The sequence below is a fragment of the Primulina eburnea genome, chromosome 5 (genome assembly GCF_022965805.1).
Source record: "Primulina eburnea isolate SZY01 chromosome 5, ASM2296580v1, whole genome shotgun sequence".
NCBI lineage: Eukaryota > Viridiplantae > Streptophyta > Magnoliopsida > Lamiales > Gesneriaceae > Primulina > Primulina eburnea.
The window spans coordinates 13,174,352-13,200,238 of record NC_133105.1 but is presented as its reverse complement, the minus strand read 5'-3'; the positions used below and the strand labels follow the sequence as shown (position 1 = coordinate 13,200,238).

Sequence of the window (25,887 nt, the reverse complement as noted above, 5' to 3'; positions counted from 1 at the left end):
GAAATTTTATGATATATTTACTTGTTATCTACGATATATGCATGCTGAGTCTTTAGACTCACTAGACTTGATTGGTGTAGGTACTGATGAGGTCGGGACCGAGGGCGGGGACCAGTGAGCTAGCTTGGGTCGGCACTAGTAGGAACCCGAGAACCTCATTTATCAGTTTATTTATCATTTTTATGCAAACTCAATTTTATCACGATGAATTATTTTAAGTTGTTGTTTTGAAACAGATATTAACTTCCGCTGCTATTTTGACATTTGAACTTTCATTCCGCTGCCACTGTAAACATTGAATCTTTTTATCAGTACATTTTATGAATGAGGCATTTTATTTATTTAAAGATAAAATTTTAAATTTTTCCGCAAATTTTCAAATACGAATTTCGGGCCTCTACATTCAAAAACTCTTAAATTGTCATATTTCAAAAATTGGGGGACTGAACTATTATTTATGGTATTCAAAAACTTTGGTAATTAACCTAAAAACACCTAGCTAATATTTTTAATAAATAAGAGGAAATTCCTACCCTGATAAACACAAAACACACACCTCTCACACATTCACACCTAGAACACACTAAAAACACACACATTCGGTCGTGAGATCTCCAACCTAGGGTTTGGATGTTTTGGCTCTTCTCCTAACAACAACCATAGTCGAACATCCACCCTATGTTACTTGATTGTTTTAGTCACTTTTGAAGCAAGAAAGCACAAAAACCGTTCTTCGTTCTGCCTCTGTCTTCACCGTGTTGGTATTCCATATTTTGTGTGTTTAAAGCGCAAAAGCCTGCCTAAACCTTTCTTTAACGCTTCGATCATGTTACTGTATTTTGATATAAAAGATGCATGAAACTCGTTGGTTTGATTATATTAATGCTAGAACGTTACCAAAATTGTTTTCATATATAAACATAAGAATTTCTTTGTTTTCTCGAGTTTTTTATCTTAGGCTTTGCTGGACCGTTCAAAATGCTTGCTGCTATGTATGGTTATGTTATGGGTTGTGTTTAGATATCATTAGGTGGTCCGGGATGGGCCGTAGGTCGTTGATGCAGTAGAAGCCGCTAGGTGCGCAAGGTTGCGCGCATAAGGGGATGATCGCGTTCGGCCAAGAGTTTGGTTTCATGGCTGGACCAGGGCTCATGTCTAGGGTCTAGGCGGGGTCCTAGGGTCCTGGGGTAAGCCCGGTCTTGGTCGGTTGGGGTTAGGTTGGGCGGTAAGGGCTGAAGTCGTGATTGCTCGTTTTCGCACGTAAGGGTGGTCCAGGGCTGTGCGTGTGTCTTTGGCTGGAAAAAGGTTGAACCAGGGTCGTAAGTGATGTCTAAGGGTTGATTCTAGAGCTTGGTTTGGGCTTGGTTCGAGTTGGAATCAGCAAGAAGTGGTACGGAACGCATAAGTGCCATAGTGTCACTCTTTGGAGGCAGCTTGTGTTCTATGGTTTGTGTTGCATGGTACGGGGTTCGATCATGTTTCAGGGCTGGTTTAGAGCCTTTTATAGTATTTTGGGATGTGTTTTATGTGTGGGTCGTGTCCCAAGTCGATTGGTACGTCCTAGGTGGTTCTATTCAATTCAAGTTATGTGTGTCTGAATGCACCTTTAGGAGCTATTTTGATTATTATTTAGGATGTGGTGGCAGCATGTCCGGGGACAATCCAACGAGGTCCATGATGTTTGTAAGTATGTATGACGTGCAAAATAATTATTTTTTAGGTATGCGATTTGTCTCGTGGCCAATTATGTTACGGATTTTTAAGCCGAAGAACGTGTCTGGAGACCTCTCCAATCTCTTGGGAGGAATTATGTTATGTTTGGGAGTGGACATCCATTTCAAGGGCTACGGTGATCCATTCTAGCTCAGTACCGTGGTTAGTTTGATCAAACGATTCATGTTATGTGCCACTTGCATTGAATATAAATCTACGCAAAATGATTTACGATTTCGATCATGTATGACAAGCAGGAAAATATGATTTTATGAAATTGTTTATGTAGGAAAGTCGCGTTATATATATTTATGCTCATGTTATGCTATGAACGAGCTATGATTAAATTGCATGCATTTTTATTACGTATTACTTGTTATACACGATTTTGTGCATGTTGAGTCTTTAGACTCACTAGATTTGATTGATGTTTATGTAGGAAAGTCGCGTTATAAATATTTATACTTATGTTATGCTATGAACGAGCTATGATTAAATTTCATGCATTTTTATTACGTATTACTTGTTATACACGATTTTGTGCATGTTGAGTTTTTAGACTCACTAGATTTGATTGATGCAGATGTTAGTGTCGAGGAGACTGGAGGTGGCGACAAGTGAGCAGGCTCGCACTAGTGGTGGCGCAAACGCAAGGACCTTGTAGTTCTAGAGATTTTTATTATGCACGTTTTAAAATTATTTACTCTGATTTTATTCATTTGTGTTGATGGCAAGTTCTTTGAAACTTATTACGTTGTGCTAGGCTTTTTCAAATTATGATGGTCGTTTTGAATTGGGATTTTTATGATTTCGGTATTCAAACGTTGAAGTTTTATTATTAACTTTATTTTTAAGATGTGTGGTGACCGTTATTTTATTTCACGAGTTATGCTTATACTAAATTATATAGTAAAAAATTAATTTTTCGCAGATATTATAGTACTATTTTAAGTGACGGATCGTGACATATCCATTGGTAATTTCTTCTAAACTTGCGAGTGATTAAGAAGGTAAATTAGTCGATAAAAGGCATAAAAATACTATTAGTTGGACACTAAAAGATTTCAAGGGCATTAATCAACTAATTTGCACTCACAGAATTCATTTACAAGAAATTCTAAGACATCCCAATAACCACAAAGAAGATTAAACCCACATATGAAAGATGTTGTGAAAACTGAAGTTCTCAATCTACTTGATGATGAAATTGTCTACCCTATTTCTGATAGTAAGTGGGTAAGCCTAACACAAGTAGCTCCAAAAAAAATCTGACATTGGTATGATAAAAAAAATGATCAAGGAGGTTTGTTAACAAGTCAAGTTCCTTCTGATTTGTGTATGTGTATTGATTATAGAAAATTGAATGATGTCACCAGAAAATATCATATTCATTTACCATTTTTTGATCAAATTTTAAAAAGAGTAGCAAGTCATCCCTACTACTGTTTTCTTGATGTATATTCATGCTATTATCAAATTCTCATTGCACTTGAAGATCAAGAAAAAACCACATTCACATGTCCTTTTGGTACATTTGCATTTAAAAGGATGTCCTTTGATTTACTCAATGCCCCCAACAACATTTCAAATATGCATGTTAAATATTTTCAGCAACATTGTTAAAAATTGTTTGGAGATTTTTTATGGATGATTTGACAGTTTTGGGAATACATTTGATAATTTTCTTGAAAAGTTACTATAAGTTTAAAAAATTGTTTGGAAAAATGTATTATTTTGAATTGAGAAAAATGTCCTTACATGGTTATTTCTGGAAATGTTTTGGACATCTTGTGTCATCTCATAGAATTAAAGTTGATAAAGAAAAAAAGATGTCATCGCCAATCTACCTTCACGAAAGACTATTAAAGAAATTCGTTCATTTTTAGGACATTCTGAATTTTATAGGAGGTATGTAAAAGACTTTAGCTTAATCTCTAAACCCATTTGCAACCTCTTAACAAAAGACACTAAATTTGAGTGGATTAAGAATATCAAAATGCTTTTAATAATATCATTAGACATTTAATATCGGCTCATATCATGCAACTTCCTGATTGATCTTTACCATTTGAAATCATGTGTGACTCAAGTGATTTTGTTGTCAGTGCAGTATTGGGTCAAAGAATGAAAATTAAGCATTACAAAAAATATTATACAAGTAGAACTTTAAACCATGCTCAAATATTTGCATTAGATAAATTTTGTTTTTATTTGGTTGGATTAACGACAATTGTGTTTACTAATCATTATGTTGTTAGATATTTATTGACCAAATAAAATGTGAAGCCATGAATCCGATGAATTTAATTACTCGAAGAATTCGACATTTCTATCAAAGATTAAAAAAAATAACCGAGAATGTTGTAGCATGATCATCTTTTGAAATCACACAAATCAATTATAATTTTCCTATGAACAATTATTTTATGTTGCTACTACACCTTAGTTTGCTGACATAGTCAATTTTATTGTGAAAGGAAAAATGTCACCATAATGGAATTCCCAAAATAAAAGAAATTTTTTGAATGAGGTAAAAAAAATTTATTGAGATGATCCTTATTTTTTCATGTATTGTCTAGACCTAATATTTCGGCTTTGATTTTTTTGGACATTTTCCATCGTTGTTTGGATATTTGTATTTTTTTAGTTGCAGTTGATTATGTTTCGAAATGAATAGAGACGATTCCATCTCCAACAAATAATTATAAAGTAGTCATCAAATTTTCGGAAGGAAATTTTTTTAGTAGACGTGGAATTCCTCGAGTCATGATAAGATATGGAGGACTCACTTTGTTAATAAACCATTTTTTTTATTAATCAAAAAATTTAGTATGACTCACTAAGTTACTACTCCTTATCATCCTTAAAACTTTTGAAAGTGATCCTTTCATTTTAGCATCACAAGCAAAGCAAGTATTCTATTCCAGGGACAATGATGAAACAAATTGGTATGTGTAGCTAAAAGCGTTGCTTCGGGGTATTCATATCATGAATGTTCTTGAAGAAGATTCTTATACGTCATCAACACTTCTTGATTTGTCCCTACTTGAGATTAACATTACTGAGAAAGAACCGTACTCAAGGAATGAGTGTGAGGGAATCGATGTGACTGAGACATGACTGAAATTTTCAGCAATAGATTTTATAGTTATTTCTTTTGATTGATACATCTTTTTCTAAAGTTACATAACTATTTATTTAGTGTTTAAATATATTTGTTTGCTTGTTTATTTTCAGTGATGCATCATGTCATATTACATGTTTATCAGGTCATGAAATAACATTCAAAAGATGAGCAAAATGGCCAAAAAACTTAGCAAAGGATCTGTAGATGAAATTCAGGTGAGACATTAAATCTTGTTTTATTTTGCTAAAGAACACTTGTATATTTTAGTGTATCTTTTTTCCATTTTACAAGAAAATATATCTAATAGGTTATCGAGAATGGATTCTAACAATTGAGCTAATTCATCACATAATTTTCATGGTAAAGAACCAATTGATGATGAATAAACAGATAAGAAAAAAGGACGGCGAGCATCAAAGTTGAAAATGGTTAGTGGCCAAGACAAGTGCAATTAGTTGGAGCGTAATAAGTTTGGACAGCCGGTTGGAGATAATTCAGTGAAGTACGCTTCTTTACTAGGATGCATGATAAATGAATTTGTGCCTTATACATTAGATGGATGGAATGACATAAGCGAAAAAGTGAAGGTGTGGAGACCCGGACGCTAATCATCTTCTTGATCATCTTTGGGATTTAATGATCAATTAAGATAAACAGGGTCTAAAAATTTTTCTTTTTTAAAATATAACTGCGGAATGTAGTGGAATATAACTAATATACATCTCAGTATATAAGTACAATAATGTACAACAATTATTCAAACTAGTCTAAGGTTCAATTACTAACTGTCAAGTATTAAACCAAATCTACAATAAGTCCGGAATCACCACTCTAAACTCGTCTTCTCTCATCATCTTCTTGACCCCGATCATGTCCCACCTGTTGTCATGCACACATACAAAACAAGACGACAGCCGGATAACTCCGGTGAGATATAAAAATCTCAGTATAAACAATGTATCAATGCAATCATATAAAACATATATAAAAGCATAAACAATCATTAAAACATGTATTCAATCTGATTACATGAACCAATACGAATCTGTATTTAAGCCAATGACTTATTATCTTATCTCAACTTATTTCTAACCTAGGGATCCCGATCTAATTTAGACTTTGGTATGCTGTATCGAATGTCTACAATAGACGTCGATCTACATCTAAGCTCATCGATACACCGTAAGTCTAGAGTCTTCGCGGTTCTGAAAAAGACTCGGCGGTTCTGCCCTAGCTAGGCTAATCTGCCCTAGACTCAAACTCTGACTCTGCTCTAAGTCAATAGATTAACATATCAATCTGATAATCTGCAAATATCAATGTAATAAAATAAAGTATGTGATTTTGGGAAACTCGAGTCAAACCTAACTCGAGTTGTGCAATCCCGAATCAACATTTATTTATACCTTTGTCTTCCTGGTCTGACGAAGACAAAGTCTTGTATTCTGATCTGTCCATACCCAGTCTGGCAATGACAATCGTATAATTACAATATAAGTAAATAACTCAATTCAAAACCTGTTCTGATCAATACTCAAACCAATACATAATCTGATCCATATCTGAACAAGGTACAATCTAATTCATATCAATGATATTACGATACAATCGAAATCATTACTGAATCTGGTCAATCTAAATCAACTGATGTTTCGACGGCATAACAATACAATCTGAATAACCCCGTCAATCTGAACATCACAGATATAATACCACAACTCATAATCGATATCAGTACTAATCATAAATTTCAATAATAACAGATCGTGATACCAAATCTATACAATCTTAGTCATATTACTTCAGAAAATCATAAAAATTACAGAAACAGTCTGTTCTTTAATCTAACTTCAATTATACGATGTCTATTATAGCAGAAACATCATATCTGATTCGTATTAGATTCTGACCATATCATAAATTCAAATCATGTCTACGTAACAAAACTTACGTCCAGTTGTAGCCTGCGTTGATAGGAACTCGGTACTGAACTCGGATTTCAATTTTGACGGACGAATCTCCAAAATCTTCAATTCCAAATCGAAGTCTTCTTCAGAGTCTTTTCTCGGTCCCTTTATCTTAATTCTGAAGGATCAATCGTTTGTATGTATATATATATATACATCTCGTGCATGCAAAGCAACTGGCGTCGTGCATGTTCTGTACGTTGCGCGCATAAGCGCGAACAAGTTCGCGCATATGCGCCGGTAGCTCGCACCAGCATTTTGCCTGCTCGCGCATATGCGCCATCTTCGTCGCGCATATGCGCCGATCATTCTGTCCAACCCACGCATGTGCGCCATTTATGTCGCGCATGTGCGCCGATCATTTTGGACGGGTCGCGCATATGCGCGCCTTATCTCACGCATGTGCGCCAATGCTTCTGTTATTTTCGCGCATGTGCTCCGATACATGTCGCGCATGTGCTCCAATCTTATTCTTCACACATAATGTTATTTTTTCTTTCGGCTCTCCAGATCTGATCCGTTCCGTCTATAATCATATGAATTATCAACAATAGATTATAATAATCATTGCCATATTCTTTCAGATTAACAAGATAAATTTATCGGGCCTTACATTTCTCCCCCTCTTAGATCTGAGTTCGTCCTCGAACTCGTACGAACTCAATTCAGATATATCAGAAGAAATGTATATAGAGTTTAAATCAGAACTCATCTCATTGAATCCATTCTGAAATCTTATAAAAAAAATCTCAATTAGTTTCTTTGAGATTCTGACAATCTTACTGTGTTTTCAACAACAGAAAAATCTTCTTTCTGAAACATTTTTCTTATATGGATCTCTGATTCCAATATGGAATAGGAATTCAAAAGTATAATATCATAATACCTTTCAAACTAGTTCTGACAAAATCAATCTCGCAATACTGGCTATACAACATTCGTATATACCAAACTACAGCTCATAACAAATCCTTATCATCATCTGTTATCAAGTCTGTTTATCCCATTCAAGGATATATTAAATCTTCGGCCCAGAATACCAATCGTCACCATCCGATGTTGGTATATTAGGTTTGTCTGGTCTGAGCTATCTTCATTCTCTTCTGAATTAACTATATTTTCTTTGTCATATCTCTGATCGTATCAGATCTTATCTCAAGTATCTCCGAGATATTATTCTTATGCCAAAGAAATCTGTAGTACTCACTGTACAATGTCTCATTTGTAACTATCTCATTACTCATATGATGATCTGAATACAATAATTCACACAGCGACAATATGTCATATCAACTAGTGCTAGCATCCAGCACTACAGTTCCACAAATATCTTCCAATATCTGGATAGTACGCGCTGGCTATCTGTCAGTCTATGAATAATATGTGAATGAGTTCATGGTATATTCTGCCAAAGACAAAATCAATCAGAATTCACAATCTGATACAATCTACTTCTACATTCTGATCAATCTGACCATTTCTTTGACATCGATCTTTGTCATCTGGTCATGTTTGTACGTCATCTTGTACAAACTAATAGATATAGATTGAACAATCTGTCAATCACAATCATATCATATCACAATCTGGAAAGTATTACAGTAACCTCATTACGAAATTCATTGAAACATACTTCCCATGTCTAGTCAGAAATATACAATTCTGTAATAAATCTTCTGATTTCTATCTTTCTATCTTCATTTATTGGCGATTTAGACATTTCGGTACAAATTTTGCCAACATTTCAGCATAAATTCTACCATAACCGATTTAATCTGTTTATATCAACGCTGTCTGTCCGAATATTATACATTCTCAGTCACCACAATGAAAACTGAATCCGTTACTGTGTTTTTTCTGACACTATCTGTTATTTCAGTTTCGAACTATTTGGTATAAACAAATCAGTTACTAATATAAATGAAAGAAAAATACCTACCTGGTATTTGGTTCTGACTATCGATACCAATTCTGCTGTACAATTCTGAAACATTTGACATCACCGATAATCATTCTCATATAGTAAAAATCTCATATCTGTTACTCTGATCGATGCTCTGATCTGATTATCGAATATAAATTCTGAATATTCTGATTACATTTCTGAATCACTGAAATTCTCGAATTCAATTCTGATTCGGATTGAACTGTATATAATATCAACGGTTCACAATGATCTGTATCAAATACGGCTGTAGAAATATAACAATACTCAGGTAGACACAAAACAACAATCGTATACGATAATCTGTCAATTCAGACCCAAAAATAAATTTATGACATTTCTGACATTTCTGATATTTCTGATCTTTCTGTATCATTCTCAGCCACTGATCACAATCTCAACTGTGTCAAAATCAATCAGTATACTAACTTCAGATATCGCATATTCTGAATACAATCTGTTTCAATCAGGATTCATATCTGAATAAATTCTGTATACAATAATCACAGTTCCCAGAATATTCAATACAATCTTCAGATATTCGATTCAATCAATCAGATGTTGCGAATATATCAAAATATCATAGATACAACGAGCATGAAATCATCAGAATATCTTTGAACATACTAAAACATGCCAAAGAGAAACACTAAATCAGATGTAACTCCTGGTCGGCAGTCTTCTACTGATCTTTCAATTCTTTCAATTCATTCAGTGTCATTCTGTACATTCAATATCATTCTGTACTGAATTCTAAAACAACAAACAGTACCTGGTATTCAATTCTGAAATTTATCTTTCTAATACAAAGTAAATCTGAAATCTTATTTGGGCAAACCGCAGTCAACTCGTACATCACTGGCAAATCTGTCAATGCTAGGCTCGATTTCATTATATCTACTGAATACATAAGGATACCATCTGCTCCTTTCTGTATCAATCGAGTCATAGACAATACAGATATCAAAGGAATTCTAGATCTAGATTCCTTACCGTGAAATCTCTACTCATCAGCCATATCTGGTCTGAATCTTATCTTTTCTGAAAGAAATCTACAATAGTTCTGTACTTGTTCAGCATATTAATATTAATAATGAAATTAAATCAGAAGACACAATTACATCATAAGCTAACTCGATCTCATTCTCATCTTACTGTAGTATACAATATGTCACAGAAATCTCTGATATCAATCTTTCTTTCTCAAAAGGTACAAAGATTAATACTCCAGCAATACAGACCCAACAGGTACCATATATATCAATGCAACTCAGTCAAAGATAATCTTAAGAAATGCATTAGTATATATCAATACATATGCAACATCATCATAAAAGAACAGTACCTGCCACTATATCATCAAGTGCCTCTTGGGTCTGTTCCTCGGTCACTACCACCAGATGGTCCTGCTCCCTGAAATCTTCGGGACCCTTTCTGTGGACAAACTCTAGCAAAGTGTCCCGGCTATCGGCAGATACGACAACTACCAGTAACTCCCTGGCACTGCTCCGTGGAATGTCTTCCTCCGCAAGTTCTGCAATACACTCCAGTATAACTCGGGCTAGAACCACTGGAGCTAGAGGAATCACTCCTTAACTTCTTGAATGGCTTCTGTCGAGCTTTCAGCAAATCTTGCTTTCCACTCGTGCTGCTGTGATCACATCTGAGAGGGGATTGCTTGTGTCTGGGGTTGTATCGCACACAGCCTTTTCAGTTGTCTAATCAGACTCGCTTCCGCTCTCATCGCTCTACTCAAGGCATCAGCAAAATGGTGAGGTCGTTGTATATTCATCAATGCAACTATCTCCGAATTCAGTCCTCTGATGAACTGATCCGCTACAGCTTCATCATTCCCAATTACATGAGGAGCAAAACGCAGTAGAGTAGAGAATTTAGCAACATATTCTTCAATATTCAGTTGACCTGGTCTCAAATTCTCAAACTCTGTTTTCTTGTCCTCTTGGTACGAAACTGAGAAAAATCTTCGGTAAAATTCAGTTCTGAATATTTCCCACGAAATCATTGTACCTCTCTGTTCTAACATTCTTTTACTTGTAATCCACCAACTCCTGGCGGCTTCTCGTAACTGGTTAGGCACCATTTTAACTCTATGTTCATCTGTACAATCAAGTAAATCGAACAGTATTTCTATGTCATCAAACCAGTTCTCACAATCTTCAGACGTCTCGATACCACTCAGAATCGGCGGCTGAAATAACTGAAACTCTTTCAACTTTATTTCCATATGAGTTTCTGATACATCTATCTGTTCAGTCTAAGTACTACCCCTTTCTGGAATTCTCCGTGGAAGTATATCTGCTTATCAAAAAATTAGAACCCAAATACTACAAATCTGTTCAAATCTTTCTCTGATCATCTTACTGCTGATCAAGAATCAAATCTGATTCATACTCCATAATGTCATATTACCAATTCAAATCAGATAATTAGATAACATGTATTTTAAAGCAGTAAAACATAATGTCATGCTAGCATACACCATGTCAATCAACATTAAAATAAATCTCATGCTAGCAATCACATACAAGGAAAGAAAACTCAATCTACCCCGCTCATTCTTTTCTATCTCAGTCTAAAGGATCTATTGCTATGATACCACCTGTTGTGGGGACCCGGACGCTAATCATCTTCTTAATCATTTTTGGGATTTAATTATCAATTAAGATAAACAGGGTCTAAAAATTTTTCTTTTCTAAAATATAACTGCGGAATGTAGTGGAATATAACTAATATACATCTCAGTATATAAGTAAAATAATGTACAACAATTATTCAAACTAGTCTAAGGTTCAATTACTAACTGTCAAGTATTAAACCAAATCTACAATAAGTCCGGAATCATCACTCTAAACTCGTCTTCTCTCATCATCTTCTTGACCCCGATCATGTCCCACCTGTTGTCATGCACACATACAAAACAAGACGACAGCCGGATAACTCCGGTGAGATATAAATATCTCAGTATAAACAATGTATCAATGCAATCATATAAAACATATATAAAAGCATACACAATCATTAAAACATGTATTCAATCTGTTTACATGAACCAATACGAATCTGTATTTAAGTCAATGACTTATTATCTTATCTCAACTTATTTCTAACCTAGGGATCCCGATCTAATTTAGACTTTGGTATGCTGTATCGAATGTCTACAATAGACGTCGATCTACATCTAAGCTCATCGATACACCGTAAGTCTAGAGTCTTCGCGGTTCTGACAAAGACTCGGCGGTTCTGCCCTAGCTAGGCTGATCTGCCCTAGACTCAAACTCTGACTCTGCTCTAAGTCAATAGATTAACATATCAATCTGATAATCTGCAAATATCAATGTAATAAAATAAAGTATGTGATTTTGGGAAACTCGAGTCAAACCTAACTCGAGTTGTGCAATCTCGAATCAACATTTATTTATACCTTTGTCTTCCTGGTCTGACGAAGACGAAGTCTTGTATTCTGATCTGTCCATACCCGGTCTGGCAATGACAATCGTATAATTACAATATCAGTAAATAACTCAATTCAAAACCTGTTCTGATCAATACTCAAACCAATACATAATCTGATCCATATCTGAACAAGGTACAATCTAATTCATATCAATGATATTACGATACAATCGAAATCATTACTGAATGTGATCAATCTAAATCAACTGATGTTTCGACAGCATAAAAATACAATCTGAATAACCCTGTCAATCTGAACATCACAGATATAATACCACAAATCATAATCGATATCAGTACTATTCATAGTCTTCAATAATAACAGATCGTGATACCAAATCTATACAATCTTAGTCATATTACTTCAGAAAATCATAACAATTACAGAAACAGTCTGTTCTTTAATCTGACTTCAATTATACGATGTCTATTAGAAACATCATATCTGATTCGTATTCGATTCTGACCATATCATAAATTCAAATCATGTCTAAACGTAACAAAACTTACGTCCAGTTGTAGCTTGTGTTGATAGGAACTCGGTACTGAACTCGGATTTCAATTTGGACGGACGAATCTCCAAAATCTTCAATTCCAAATCGAAGTCTTCTTCAGAGTCTTTTCTTGGTCCCTTTATCTGAATTCTGAAGGATCAATCGTTTGTATGTGTATATATATATATATATATATATATATATATATATATATATATATATATATATATATATTATATATATATATATACATCTCGTGCATCAAAAGCAAGTGGCGTCGTGCATGTTCTGCACGTTGCGCGCATATGCGCGGACAAGGTCGCGCATATGCGTCGGTAGCTCGCACCTACATTTTGCCTGCTCGCGCATATGCGCCATCTTCGTCGCGCATATACGCCGATCATTCTGTCCAACCCGCGCATGTGCGCCGATCATTCTGGACGGGTCGCGTATATGCGCGCCTTATCTCGCGCATGTGCGCCGATGCTTCTGTAATTTTCGCGCATGTGCGCCGATACATGTCGCGCATGTGCGCCAATCTTATTCTTCACACATAATGTTATTTCTTCTTTCGGCTCTCCCGATCTGATCTGTTCCGTCTATAATCATATGAATTATCAACAATAGATTATAATAATCAATGCCATATCCTTTCAGATTAACAAGATAAATTTCTCGGGCCTTGCAGAAGGATAGGATGTGGAGCTGTCTTCAGGTTTACAAAGTTGAGGATTGTGAAAAGAAATCAATTTTTCGAAAGTTGGCTAAATTGTGGCGCGATAGGAAATCCAAATTACAAATACTTGTACGAGAAGCTAATACAAGTCGACTGGCTTCATGAGATCTCAATCTTTTGAAGCCTGAATTTATGGACCAAAATCAGTGGGACTTGTTTGTACATAGGACATTATACCCTAACTTTCAAGTAAGAATTTTTCTGGACTCTTTTATGGTCATTTAGTACATATTCTTTTACTTTCAATTTGTTGGTGCTATTTAGATCTTCGTGGTTAATGTAGTATTATATACAAAATACTTAAAATCATATGTAATATATTTAAAAATACTGAATGATTATAATATGGATCTTTAATTGACCGGATGTGATTTTAAAGTCTTTCGTTTAAGTAGTATTATATATAAAGACTCAAATCAACGTCGCTGTAGTTTGCATTCCTCGAGATCATTGGAATGCAAATAATCCATAGGAGTTTTAGGTGCATCGAGGAATTCAAATAACATGAATGTAGTTTGCATTCCTCGAGATAATTTTTAAAATATGCCAAAACGTGTGGCAAATATGAACTAGGATACGTCGTTTACTGTTGTTTTAGCAGGCTCATTTCTTATATCGTGAATCTAAATGAATGGGGTGATTGAAGTAGTAATTGTCTTTATTTTACTTAAGTTCTTTCAACTATTCTAGTTATGAAAGTTGAACACAACATATATCATTGTCAACAATCAGTATATGGATGCAACACATGATGCCATCTGAGTTTTTTAGGGAACAAACCACGAACCATGCATCATTGAAGTTGCCTAAAATGAGATGTGGGAGAAATAATGTATGGGGTGAAGTCTTTGATCAAAACAGTTTGGAGCTTTGGTGTTACGCTGCATGTTTTTAATTTGTAGTAACCTTAAATTTGTGAACTTTATTGGGTTCATGTTGATTTGATGTCCGTGTTGTGTAACTTTGTCATTGTTGTTATCTGTTACTTCGTGTCAGAAAACTTTGATTATGGAAAGTTAAAGGAAGTCATTTTGCTCATTAAATTTGATATTTCCTAAATGTAAAATTATTAATGTTATATGTAGAACTTATATTTTGAAAAAAATAACCAATGAAATTTGATTTTTTTCTTATTTTGAGTGCAGAGAATGATGGCTCTCGCATATTGGATCCCACGAAGTTATATATTTGATCCCATTTTGTTTTATATAAAAAAGAATTTCATTGGCATAACTCAAATTAATGGTGCTTACGACTGTGAAACCTCGGACCATAGTAATCTTCATGAAATCTTCATTAATGGTAGCCAATGATGATGTTTCTCTGAGAGATTAGTGGTCAATAATTTTATTTTCTTTGTACTTGAAAATTTCTTGATTTGGTCAAAAATTGTCTTCCCTTCATCATCTTCAAAACCATAACTACTTCTTTTCAGTGAAATAATTTTCCGCTGCATAAAAAAAGATAATAATTACCAACATCATTAATTAAGAATACAAAAGATTAAGCAAATTGATCCAGCTTATGAGAGAATATTCTCTGGATAATTATGACTTTTGAACTAATATCATGAAAAGAGTGAAAGATTTAGAACGATGAAAAAAAACAAGATCACATTCACACAATGAGCCGAAGAGGTTATGCATTTTGACTCACATTAAGGTAAATTTTTTTATGGTTTTTTATAATTTATGTAATTAGTAATGATATATACATCTTGAATTATGTTCTAACGATTTTGTATATATTTCTATATTAAAGGAGAAGAGAAGCGCAGACACAAAAATTACGAGATCGCAAGTTTGGATTGAAGGTCACAAGAAAAAAATGGGGAGCCTAGTACTCAAGCTGTTGGAGAGAAAATAGTAATAAAATAAATAATTTATTTTTAAAATATTAAACACAATTTTCCCTTTCTCGATTTTATCGCGTTTGCTCATATTTTTTTTTTTTTTTTGCAGAAAGAAATAAATCTCAAAACACAACTAACATTGTTGATGATGCAATTAGCCTTGTGTTTGGCAAGGAAGCTCAAGGTAGAGTACGCGGAATGGGCTTCGGAGTTACACTATCAAAAGTTGGAGCTTCTGTGAAACAAAATGGAACTGTTCAACAACTTCAAACTATGGTACAAAGCCTTCAACAACAAATACAACAAAATCAGCTGGAAATGCAAGAAATGAGGTCCATGTTTTTACAAAGTATGAATCAACAAAATCAGCAAAAAATAGGTTAGTAAGTAAACAACATATAAAAAATATGTTTGGTATATATAATGTGGGGACCCGGACGCTAATCAAGTTCTTAATCATCATTGAGACAATTTAATCAATTAAAGTAAACATGGTCTAATTTTTTTTAAAAAAATACAGTATTAAATGCGGAACGTAATGGAATACATTCTAACATACTTATCAGTATTAAAGTACAAGTCTTGTACTATATACAATCATTCAAAACTAAGGTTTAACGACTACATATCAAGTGTTCAAACCCTATCTCTAATCAAAGTCCGTAGTCTCCTTGTATCTTAGAAAATTGTATGTGCAAGATCCGACCATCCGATTTTTAATCCGAGCACAGTTTTGAGATCCCCTCATCAAGAGCTACACAAGGACGTAAGTTTTATTAAGTTTTTATCTTGATTCGAAAATATGATGTTGGAGAAATTTTGATTTGATTATTATTATGTGTTCTGGGAATACTGGTAATCGTAGAAACGAAATCGGATCGAAAAACAGACTGTTTATGCGATTGTTATCATTTCTCAGATTATATTTGAATGAAATGATACAGATTTGAGATTGTGGCATTATGATGGTATTGGTTGAGATTCTGAGTTGCTAAGATTGGTTATTGATATTCAATTGTCGAGGGTATACCGAGTTTATACAGTTATGTCGTCGACATGTACAGAAATTGAGTATTGATCAGATTGAGTTTTGAATTGAAGCAAATGTTGATATTGTTCTTCTCGATAATGTCATTTCAGATTTATATTGACAGCTTCGGATTAAAGACTTCGACTTCGTCAGACCGAGACTACGAAAGAAAGGTATAAGTCAATGTGGTACCGGGAGAACAACTCGAGTATGATATACTTGAGTTTCCCTAAATCACATACTTATTGTTATTATTTACATTGATTTGAATTGATATGCTTGTTCTATTGATTTATAGAAGAATGTATTAGATGAGTATTAGACGAGTGATCTTGTGACATAAGTGCCGATAGTGATGGAATCGTCACTGACACATTGCACATTGTCACAAGATAGTGAATTGGCGATAGTGCCACAGTATGTGACGGATAGGTCAAGATACCGGATGTTTGGTTATGTCGATTGAATAGAATTGGAGTTTCTTCTATTACTGAATTCGATATAGGAATGCCAACGTCTGGAAACCGGGATCCCTAGACTAGGATTGAGTCTAGTCTGAGACGTGGAGTCAGGAGTCTGATTAATGATTTTATATGATTATGTTTCAGATTTTGATACATGTTACTGATATTTCTTACATGGTTTACATTTTTATATGATTGCATGTTTCGTTGGTTTATACTGAGATATATTTCTAACCGGAGTTATCCGGCTGTTGTCGTGTTTTTATGTGTGCAGGACAACAGGTGGGACATGATCATGGTCGAGGAGATGACGAAAGATCATGATTAGAGTGGAGACCACGGACTTTGACGTTGCTGTAGATAGGATTCAGCACTTGACATTAGTTGTTGAACCTTAGTTTAAGTTTGATGTATGTCGTACACGACTTGTACTTTTATACCGATATGTATATTAGATTCAATTCCATTACGTTCCGCATTTAATACTATATTTTAAAAAAAATTAGACCTTGTTTATTATAATTTATTAAATTGTCCCAATAATGATTAAGAAGATGATTAGCGTCCGGGTCCCCACATGTACACACTTAAATGCTTTTGAATTATCATGATTACATCGCTTGACACGATTTGATTGTAAAATTAGGTTGCTAGTGGTGGCATTGGTAGCGGTATTGGAATGAAGTTGGTAGTAAATATTGATATCGATATTGGTGCCAAAAAAATGGTAATTTTGATCATGTTTCTCAGGTAATTATCTTTAAATTATGTATTTTTAAACAGCAAAATTGTTAAAAAAATAGAAATGGTTGAATCAATTACTATTCATTGTTTATTTATAGCCAAATTTGAGGAATTTGAGTCTTGGAGATATCCGTACTAATACTAGATATAAGCTACTTCATTGATGTGTTGATGAATTAGTTGTTGCAGAAGGTCAAATTGTATCCACATATCCAAACACAAAAGTGCATCACGTTGTTCTTGGTAGATCTTGTTGGAAAATTTGGGTTGATAAGATTTTGGTGGAGAAAGTGGACCTTATTCGACCAAATGATGAAATGCAGTTTCTCGAGGACGCGATAGGAAGCACGGTAGCATGGTTATCTAAATTTATAGTATTGTGTGATTGATAAATATTCTACCAATCTGCGTGTATTGAAAGTTTAATCATTGTTATTTATGTACCAGCTAGTTGTTACATATATCGTATCTTGCTTTGGTTTTTCAGACTTTCTGTTTTGATATATTGAAAAACAATGACTTTCATCAATTTTGTTTTAATTAAACTTAAATTTGCGCTAACTTTTTTTGTAAAATTTTGGTTTATCGTTTTTGTCCATTCGATTGATTTTTTTTAACGAATTTGATTTTATCGGCTTGCAAACGAACGATTTAGAATTTGTTTGCATGTTGCGGATTGTAATATTAACGGCGTACATTGCACGATGCAGATAATATTATCCGCAACGTGCGTGCGCGTGCGCGTGCTATCGATAATTGTATCTGCGGCGTGCAAGTACGCGCCACGGATAATAGTATTAACAGCGTGCATTCGCACGCCGCAGATAAAAGTATCCGCGACGCGCATGTGTACGCCGCGGATAATAGTATTAACGACTTGCATCGGATAATAGTATTAACGACATGCACATGCGCGCCGCAGATAATCTTAAATTTTCAACAGCTTGCAGTTGTGCAGCGTGCAATGTGCGCCGCTGAAAGGGAATTTGCACGCTGCGAAAAGTCATTTTTGTTGTAGTGATATTTCTGTTAGGTGCATTTTACAATGAATTATATCAAAGAGTATTAGACAGGAACCGTAGAACAACTCGAGGAGAGTATTGCTGAAATTATATGCATGTTGGAAAGGTATTTTCCACCCGATTTCTTTACCATCTAGGTTCACTTGACAATTCATTTAGCAAGAGAGGATCGCTTGTGAGGGCCAGTTCAATTCCGTTGGATGTATCCATATGAAAGGTATTAAGTAATCATTAATCTTTTTGGAAAATTTGATATTATAAAATGATTTAGATTTTGCTATCGACACTTCTTTCATGTGAATTTTTCTTTGTGATTTAATTTATGAAAATACTAAAAGTGTATGTGAAGAACCGGGCAAAACCAGAAGGTTGTATAGCTGAGTGTCACCTCGTAGAAGAACGAATGACATTTTATAGCGCTTATATAAAAAATGCTTCTAGTATTAGTGCTCATTCTAGTAGGAACGATGATTTGGAAGATGGATTATTAGAAGGTCGGTCAATTTCTAAAGGGAAAGAAAATATTTTAGAGGATAACGTGTTACAAGCTGCACATCGATATGTGTTGTTCAATACTGCAGAAGTTGAAGCTTACTTACAGTGAGTTTAGTTAGTTTAATATTGTTAGTCTTGATTTATTACATATCTTGTGTATTTTTACATCTTCATTCAATGATTTTAATTAGGATGCACATTGACGAGCTTAAACAAACAGATCATCGTTTCTTAAGTAATGAAACGTTGTTACAAAAGCAACATATGGAAACATTTGCTGAATCATTATCAAAACAGGATCATGTTAACTATTCAGACCGAATTCAATGGCTATCACATGGTCCAAAATGACACGTTACATCTTATACGGTATATATTGTAAATGGACATCTGTTCCACACAAATGATGTTGGAAGGTCGACAAAAGATAGTGTTGTTTCAATTGAAGCCGATACTGTTTGTCAATCTAATGCTAATGACAATTCACATACAGTAGGAAGACTATTATACTATTGGGTTATATGAGATATTGTTTTGCTAGACTACTATTCTTTCAAAGTGCCTATTTTAGGTGTGATTGGGCCAATCTTGGAACTGGTATCAAAATTGAAGATGATTTTAACTGTTCAACTTACACCAAGGACTAAAAAACTTTTGAAAATTATCCTTTCATTGTATTATATTCCATGGACAATGATGAAATAAATTGGTATGTGTTGCTAAAAGCGCCGCCTCGAGGTATTCATAACATGAATGTGCTTGAAGAAGATTCTTATATGTCATCAACACCTCTTGATGTGTCCCTACTTGAGATTAACATTAATGAAAAAGAACCATACTCAAGGAATGAGTGGAGGGAATCGATGTGACTGAGGCATGACTGAAATTTTCAGCAATAGATTTTATAGTTATATTTCTTTTGATTGATACATGTTTTTCTAAAATTACGTAACTATTTATTTTGTGTTTAAATATATTTTTTTGGTTGTTTATTTTTAGTGATGTATCATGTCATATTACATGTCTATCAGGTCATTAAATAACATTCAAAAGATGATAAAAATGCCCAAAAAACGTAGCAAAGGATCTGTAAATGAAATTCAGGTGAGACATTAAATCTTGTTTTGTTTTACTAAAGCACACCAGTATATTTCAATGTATCTTTTTTCATTTTACAGGAAAATATATCTAGTAGGTTATTGAGAATGGATTCTAACAATTCAGCTAATTCATCACATGATTTTCATGGTAAAGAACCAATTGATTATGATAAAAAAGATAAGAAAAAGGAGGGGTGCATCAAAGTTGAAAATGGCTAGTGGCCAAGACAAGCATCAAGAGCTGGAGTGTAATGAGTTTGGACAACCAATTGGAGATAATTTAGTGAAGTTCGCTTCTTTCCTAGGTTGCATGATAAAAAGAATTTGAGCCTTTTACATTATGTGGAGCTGTCTTCAGGTAATATATTTAGTTACTTAATTTTTCATTTCCATTTTCATAACTAAATGTACACATTTTCTTGTTATTTAATGTACAACCACTACAAGAAAAATGATTTTCCGCAGCACGTCATCAACAGCATAATAAAAGCACGTTGTGAATATTTCTTTTAATGGCGTGCACCCATATGTGCGCTGTTAATATTGTTGCACTTGGCAGAAATAACGGCGTGCATTACAAGCAATATCTGCAGAATGCATTTATGTGTGCTGTAAATAAATTATAGAAACGACAGCGTGCAGTTATATGTGAGATGTTAATAATCTATACAATTTTCGCAGCGCACAATAGAGGCACTCCGTTAATAGAATTATTAACAGCGTGCATGTTTATGTGCGCTGTTAAAAGTAAATCATTTTTAAAAAATCGTGTCTAGTGATCGAGCAAAACTTGCACTGTGGAATCTTTAATAAAAATATGATTTTGTATGCTCAAAAATTAATCGCAAGTACGTGATGTCAAGTAATAGTATAATGTACGTGAGCACGAGTATCGTTCCACTGGATACTCTATTTGATCATTATTATTTTCAGTTGTTAAATCTCTAGCAACGAAAATTGATTGATTTATTATTACTACTATGATCAAATAAACATGCAAATAAAATTATTCAAGAATTGATTAATGAAATCGAATATCTAAAAATGGTTGATTAAAAATTCAATGAGAAATGAATTTGTTGGGAATATCGGTTCACCTAACCCTCGTTAATTAAATAATTCGTTCGATAATAATTAAATGCTTCCGACAGGATTTCCTATTCAATTGAACACACTCTCTCGAGTTATGCCAAACTAATTCTACTCAATGAAGTAATTAAATGTCTTTAATTATTTATCAAGAGTGAATCGCATGTCGATCTATGAAATCCCCTAGTTTTCGCCCTACCGGACTATGACTATCGACGCCTATCCAATTTCATATATATATATATAATATATATATATATATATATATATATATATATATATATATATATATATATATATATATGTAAATTGTAGATCCACGGATTACACTACTCGTTCCTATCACAAGTTATTCTCTCGAACTCACTCACAATGTAAAATTGTTATTAAAGTTAGCTACGCTTTAACAATTCAATAAAACAATAGTGTAATCAAGAATAAATCAGAAATCGATATGTGAATTACTTTAAATCCAAGTTCGGGGTAGGATCCTCTAAAATCCCAACAAATAATTACGTTCAGCTACTCGAATTCATAATATACATAAACACAACAATGTTTAAAAGATAAAAACTAAATTAGAAATACTAGATTTGACGAAAATTGCGAGGAACGACACCCGGAAATCTTTGAATCTTCAACTCCAAGCACAAATTCTCTCCAAAGCTTGCGGCGGCTCTCCAAAGAAGTCTGAATCAATCAGAAACGTCCAAAGATCCTTTCCATATCATCCACATCCCAAGACTAAGATAAGGAATCGGTAAATAATCTTTTCCAAAAATAGGTGGCGCTCGGGCGGTAGAACATTACCGCTCGAGCGCCACATCTTCTGTAATCTTTCTTAAGGAATGCGGCATTCGCGCTCGGGCGGTAGAATATTACCGCTCGAGCGCCACATGTTCTAGACATTTTTTCTTCGGAGGAGAAATCTCGCGCTCAGGCGGTAGAATATTACCGCCCGAGCGCCACATCTTCTGTAATTTGGCTTGTGAGTCATTTCTCGCACCCGAACGGTAAATTTCTACCACTCTGGCGCCAGTCTTTCTGCCCATTTTTGCACATTTTGCTCCGATTTTGGATTTCTGGTCATTTTACCTGAAAATTTTTCACGCACAAGTGAGAAATGATCAAATGCATATGCTTGCTCTATAACGAAAAAAATGTAAATGAAATGTACGCCTGCACAATGCAAACACACACAAACTAATGCAATAAAACACGTAAAAACCACACCTATCCACCCCCTCATACTAACATTTTGTTTGCCCTCAAGCAAAATAGGTTACCAACCACAACCAAAACATGAAACAAAGCACAAGGTGAAAATACTAAAAACAAATAAACTGATGGCGAAACTGCAAACTAAAATCTCATGCCTCAGCGGGTTTTTTAAACTGCATCACATTTGTCAACTCACAACATCTATTAACACCCATTTTAAAACACCTTATAGCATTTTGATTTGACCAGATGGTGTGGTCATGTATGTGTGTTCTGTGGGTTTCACTAGCTTGTGCTTCAGATAGTTCTATTCGCAAATCATGTGGGTCGCCAAATCAACAAGTCAACGCAAGTTTCTCTTTCCTGAGTTCTATTTCTATTCGGGACCAACCAGTAAACGCATAAAGTGATAGAATCACATAGTTGCACAACAAAATGTAGGGAGTCAATAGCCATAAGTGCTCAAGTGGTTCAGAAAGATTGGGAGTACGTAGATCATTTTCACTATGCACTTGTCAGAAATTTTCTCTGACATTCCTCAACACCTTACATCTCCATCTTTTTAGCCTTGGGATAGGATTTCATCCCTTTTTGGCTCCCCCACACCTTACATCCCCTTTTGATTTCATCCCTTTATTTTATTTTATTTTTTAATTTTTTATGCATAGTTTTCTCTTGCGTACTCCCTAGGATTGGAATAAATGGTATGTTTATTTATCGGACCTTGAAGAGAATTTTAGGTCCTATGCACTATTGGGATGAAGGGTATTTGAGGTATACTTTTGATTTTCTACTCGAGTTCATGCTACTGGCCAGTCACTTGTTTCAACATGAATTCATTCAAGTTCTACTCGCGTCTCATGTTTTTCTAGTTTCCCTCACAGATTATTTTGAACTTAACTATCATTCACACCACTATCAAAATCCACTATATGTGCATATAAAAAAATTTCAATTCACCGGGGGATTCCTAACGAGTGATAAGACTAATCAACATGCAGTTCATTTAGCCCGAAATCCTCATTGGCTACCAATTAACTAGTTTCACCATCATCTGACACTCATGCAAGACAAATCCGAAAAAGACATATGCGAGACAAATACGAAAAAGACATATACGAAACAACCCCCTCATACTAAGTGTGTGCAATGTCCCCATTGCACAAAAGACCAAAACACATAAGTGCAAACACGAATGCAGACACAGAAAAAAAAAAAATAATGCAAAATAAATGACAGACTAAAACAACGGTAAGAAATAAAACATAAACCAATAAAAGAAACTCAAATAAAAACGCGAAGAAAGGGAAAACAGTGAACTCCCCTGATCAAGGCTCCTCCTCATCGTGCTCCGGTGGTGGCACTCCGGTGGCAACCCCTTGCAGAAGATAGTCATACTGAAACTGGTAGAGAGAATGAACGGCGGAATTGGTGGTATGGTCCCTGGATCTACGCCCCCGTGGATGAGCATAGTGCGCATCATGGAGTCGAGATGGGCAAGATGTGTCGTGACGTTGGTGTTGACCTGCTCCTGGTGAGCCATGAAGGCAAGACTCTCGTCCATTTTGTCGTTCTGAGTGCGCCTGCGGGGTTGTGGTCGACGAGGAATGAAGGTGCTTGATCCACCTGCCTCCTCCTCCTGAGTGGGGAAGTCGACGTGTCGTTTTGCCCTCTTCCGCTGTAAGTCAGCTACACAAATATCCTTCATTGGCTGCAACCACTCTTTATCATCACGGAATACAACTCCTGCCCTCGCACACAATTCAGAGATGATGGTGGGGAAGAAGAGACCGACATGACTATTGTGAGCACTCAACATTATCTGAGAATTTATAAGTTTGCCCACATTTATGTTGTATCCAGCAGTCAAAGCAAATAGGAGCACCGCCCGCTCTTTTTGCACCTCGCTCTTATACGGGCCATAAATAGATACCAAAGGGCAATCCACGCTTTCAAATACTTCTCGTCAAAGCAGATTGGCAGTCCGCCCAACGGTTTCCACATCTCTCCCGGATGGCACAGCTCTGCGAGGATCATATCATAATCGAGGTCGGCGACCCATGCCTCGAATTGAGAGTCATCCACTTCCTCCGTTTCTAATAGGGCGTTGATTGTAACAGAGTTACACGGGACTAGTCGATCCCTAACAAAGACCCTACCATCTTTTCCTTCCGCCGCATTCGCATAGAATTCTCTAACTACTGAAACTACTGCCGCCTTGGGTTGGGTCCCAAATTGTTCCCATCCATGCCGTTCCAAATCCACAAAAGGCCCTAAGTGTCTGTCCTCAAATTGTCTATGGAATCCCATCTCGGCTATAGGGTTTCTGTGAATCTTAGCATGATCGTATCTAGCCCTAGCCGCCTCACCCACAAACCGATGTCTATCAAAAGACGAAGATGAAGAGGAGGAACCGGGATTACCTCGTTGTTTCTTGGGAGCCATGTTGGTGTTGATGGAGATGGTGGATGATCGGAGAGAGGTGTTCTTGCTTCCTAATGAAGATTGTGCCTCGTTGCCGGAAATTTGAGGGGATATTGAGGTTCCTACACAAGAAAATCGAAAAGGGGGTGAGAGGGTTTGTAGGGATTGAGAAGTTGCAGAATGAGAAAGGGGACAGGGGATTTCATGTTTTTAATTGAAGGCGTGCTCGAGCGGTAGAAAATTACTGCTCGAGCGCCAAGTTCTCTGGAATTTTCACCTCGACTTAAGTGTTCACGCTCGAGCGGTGAAAAATTTCCGCTCGAGCGCCGAGCTCTCTGTAATATGTTTCTGAAATAAGTGTTCGCTGTAAAGGCCCGAAAATTCAAGCTTGAAAATTTGCGGAAAAATTTAAAATTTTCTTTTTAAAATAATTAAAATGCCTCGATCATAAGTTAAACTGATAAAAATGTTTGATATTGAAAATAGCAGCGGAAGAAATCTAATGTTTGCAAAGTAACAATTTAAAATAATTCAACAAGAGATAAAATGTTTGAGCATTAAAAATAAAATGGCAAGTGCTGAAACTGAGGTCCTCGGGTTCCACTACTGCCGACCCAAGTTAGCTCACTGGTCCCCGCCCTCGGCCCCGACAGCATCAGTACCTACAACAATCAAGTCTAGTGAGTCTAAAGACTCAACATGCATATATCGTAAATAACAAGTAAATAATATAGTAAAATTTGCATGGGATAAAAATATCATGTCAGGAGGCATACGTGAAAATAACTTGTCATGAGCAATTATAATACGTGCATAACTGAACTGAAAATCGTAGTGAAAATATTTGCTCCTTGGAGCCCTGTACTGAAAAAGCATGAAATAATTTTCTGTTGAGATTATGGTCTACGCAAGTGGTCCCTGAACTGAACTGACCGGTAACTGGCGACCGGGCCTGTAACTGGCGACAGGACTTAGTAATGTACGTCTGAT

General features: G+C 35.3%; 1 long non-coding RNA gene across 1 annotated transcript; it reads left to right on the top strand.

Annotated features, from left to right (window-relative positions):
* Positions 1-4,585: 4,585 nt before the first annotated feature.
* On the top strand, positions 4,586-13,643 carry LOC140831767 (uncharacterized). Its single transcript, XR_012117927.1, has 3 exons — positions 4,586-5,055; positions 5,207-5,427; positions 13,412-13,643. It is a non-coding gene; the product is annotated as an uncharacterized lncRNA (long non-coding RNA).
* Positions 13,644-25,887: the final 12,244 nt, after the last annotated feature.